Consider the following 3,903-nt stretch of genomic DNA (forward strand, 5'->3'; position numbering starts at 1 on the left):
TTTATCAATTAGGTGTTGTACAAGAAAGTAATATATTAGTTTAATTTAAATAGCAAAGGGCATATTGAAAATTTTGTAGTTTTTACTGAAATAAGAAGAGTTCCTATAGCAAACAAGACAGCTAACAATGCATTTATATTTAGCTTATAACATATTTAATATGAATAATAAGAAAAATGCGTAGGAACCACTGATTTTATTTTATAAACACCAATTCAGCAGAAACTTAACTCAACGTTTTGAGATAAATTAATGTTATCATGTGTATTTTATCTGATGTCTATCTGAGGCAGAGAATAGACAAAGGTGACTACTATTGAAAGTACTTGTCTGTACAAAGTCTGGTTTTGTTAATCCAGATAGGTCTTTTCCAGAGTCTATGTTGTAATTATTGCTTTATAGTTTCATTATTTACTGAATTTTTGAAGTCAAAATGTGCAGCTACTTGTTTTGGTGATTTTGTATATGTTGCAGTCTGGCTCACATTGTTGGTAGAAATCAACCAACCAAGAACAACTTCTGGGAAAAAGAGATTTGCTTACAAGCTTAAGGGGAAGCTCCACGATGGCAGAGGAAAACAATGGCATAAGCAGAGGGTGTACATCACCCCCTGGCCAACATAAGGTGGACAATAGCAACAGGGGAATGTGCCAAACACTGGCATGGGGAAACTGGCTATAAAACCCATAAGCCCACCCCTAACAATACACTCCCTCCAGGAGGCATTAATTCCCAAATATCCATTAGCTGGGCGCCTAGCATTCAGAACACCTAAGTTTATGGGGGACACCTGAAACAAACCACCACATTCCGCCCCTGGCCCCCATAATTGATAACCATACATGAAATAAAATGCAATGCATTCATCTAACTTTAAAAGTCCCATAGTTTTTATCAATTCCAATGATGTTCATACATCCCAATAGTCCAAGATCTTTTAACTGAGCCATAACACCAAAAAGTAACCTCCAAAAACCCATAATGGCACAGAATAAATATTCACACTGCAAAAGATGACATTGGGCATAGCAAAGAAACATTCAACCAATACAAGATTTAAAACAACCAGGGAAAACATCAAATTCTGTAGCTTCAAGTCCAACAACTCTAGACAGTGACAAATCTCCAAGTCCAGTAATTCTTACCAGAAACAAATCTCTAGCATTCCAATTCCGCCCCTCCAGCTAGGCTACTCACAGTCCTGAAAAACTTCATCGTGGTTGGCAGCTCTCCTTGGCAGCCATCTCATGGTCCTGGCAAGCCATGGTTCATCCTCATGGCCCCATGGGGTCTCCAAGCAGACAACCAACAAAACCTACTTCACACTGCCCATGGCCATTTCCAATACACAAGACTGTGTTGCAAATTCAACGACCCTCTTTTTCCTGCATTTCTTATAATCCACAATATCAGGTATGGTGCCAATTTGTTAATCCAGTTGGGAATAAAGCAGACTTTGAAGGACAGGACACTCATTGAGCACTCAAGCCCCTTCAAAAGAATGGACATTCTTCCTTTTGACCCAGTGCAGGTCAGCTATCCCAGTCTCAAAGGTTTTAATCTCTCAATTGCAGCTGAATGGCAACAGTTCACCCAAAGATTTTTCTTTCTGTGCCATATCCCTCTGTTCACACCAGTTCATTTCTATGCAACACAACCCTGCACAACTTCTTAGGATATGGACATAAGAGCAAGATTCTGATACAAACTTCTAGCCCAGTCCAAGCAAAACTTTCTCACCCTCATAAGCCAAACCTCACAGTCCATAGTTCTTAATGCATTCAGGTCTTTCAGCTCAGACAAGAATAGTCCATCAAGCTGTACTTATAGCACTGCAAGGCATCTCTTAGGCCAAGGTTTCAAATCCTTCTACATTCCTCTTGAAAATCAGCTCCAAAAGGCCAAAGCCATACAGGCAGGTGTCTAGCAGCAATCCCACTTCTGGTACCATATTACTGTTGCAGTCCAGTTCATGTTGCTGGTAGAAATCACCAAACCAAGAACAGCTTCTAGGATAAAGAGGTTTATTTTGGCTTACATGCTCAAGGGGAAGCCCCACAATGGCAGGGAAAAACAAGCATAAGCAGAGGGTGGACATCACACCCTGGCCAACATAAGATGGACAATAGCAATAAGAGAGTGTGCCAAATACTGGCATGGGGAAACTGGCTATAAAACCCATAAGCCCTCCCCCAAAAATACACCCCAAATATCCCAAATTAATTCCAAAATATCCATCAGGTGAGAACCTAGCATTCAGAACACCTAAGTTTATGGGGTACACCTGAATCAAACCACCACAGTATATATTATAAATTCTTCCTTGAAAATGTTCGATATTAAATATGTTACTGTAATTGGGGAGTTATATGAAGATATTAGGGAAGTAATTTTATAGATTTTACAAGGCACTATTACAAATTGAGGTTTTTAAAGGTTTGGAAAGAGGTGTGAAAGAAAAGTTGGGATTGGATTTCAAGTTAGCAGAAAAACCATGTATAAATCAATTTTTGACCTTGGGAAAATTCTAAGTTTTTTGATCTTCACTTTGTTCTTAGGGTAAACCAATTCAAATCATTTTGGAAGTCATTAACCCTAGCTGTCAACATTATTTGCATGGTTCTGATTATGAGCAGAGGAATTGTTTTCATAGATATAACCCTTTTCATGATGCCAACTATAACCAAAAGCTTTCCTAATAAACACAAATAAAAATCAAAAACTAAAGTTGTGTGTGTGTGTGCATGTGTGTGTGTGTAATGTGGGCCAATGCATTGAAATAGTGAATCTGGATTTTGAAGTGTTTAAAAATACTGATAGTGATAGATCTGTGACTAGAGAAGTATCAGAGAAATCAGGTGACTTTCCTAAGACAGTATCTTAATCTTTATTAGATTATGTTCATGGGGTGACTCAGTTTGGACATGACATATTCTTTATTTTTTCATTTGTTTGAATAAAGGTAAATATTGCTGCATTAAGCACAAAATATGTACTGTGAAGGGTTTAAAAGAGTGGGTAAGAATACCCAGAGGCACTGTCCCCCACTACCCAACAGGGACTTACAAGGTCCTTCAGGATCACAGGGTGATTACCATAACCCCACTGAGGAGGTCCACCAGTTTAATGAGAGCTGGGTTGAGGATATAATGCATATTATAAATTTAAAAAAAAATAGTTTAATTTTGGGTTTCAAATACTACATACAGTATTGCTTTCTCCTTTTTGACTTAAATTTATACTATGAATACTTGAGATATTTTATTTTTACATTCATATATCTTAGAAACCTTAATAGCATTCAGTCAAACATGCCTATTTATGGAAATGATAATATTCCCATATAATTGTTTAGAGTAAAGGTGTTTTCTGAAAGCAAAAGTACCATGTGAATTTACAATAAATTTCCCATTTAATTGTAATATGACCCACTATAAACTATGATATTAATATGTCAAGTCAATTTCATGCTTCCCTTTTCTCAGGCTATTTAGCACAACATATTTCATGCTAATCAGTCTGAGAATTTTAAATTCAAAGTTGGCAGTTTGTTATTTTTGCATATCTTGCAAAGCATATGCATATATGTATGTATTTATAGTAAATATGATAATATATTACAGTTCAAATTAGCATTGACATTTTAGTATAATTTGATATTGATATAATTTAAATCCAAGAAGTAAAGTAGGTCATTAGTATTATTATTAAGATATGACATTCAATGTAAAACATAACATATAAGGAGAATTAGTCACAAGAATTAAAAGCTCAAATCCTAAAAGAGGTTATTTTCTTGAAATTTTAATAGCTATTATATGATTTCTTATTGTATATTGAAATTTCTATGTTGTGAATTTAATATTGGTTTATTGTATGTATCTTAGAAATATGTAAGATAGT

Source organism: Jaculus jaculus, chromosome 4 (assembly GCF_020740685.1).
Source record: "Jaculus jaculus isolate mJacJac1 chromosome 4, mJacJac1.mat.Y.cur, whole genome shotgun sequence".
Lineage (NCBI taxonomy): Eukaryota > Metazoa > Chordata > Mammalia > Rodentia > Dipodidae > Jaculus > Jaculus jaculus.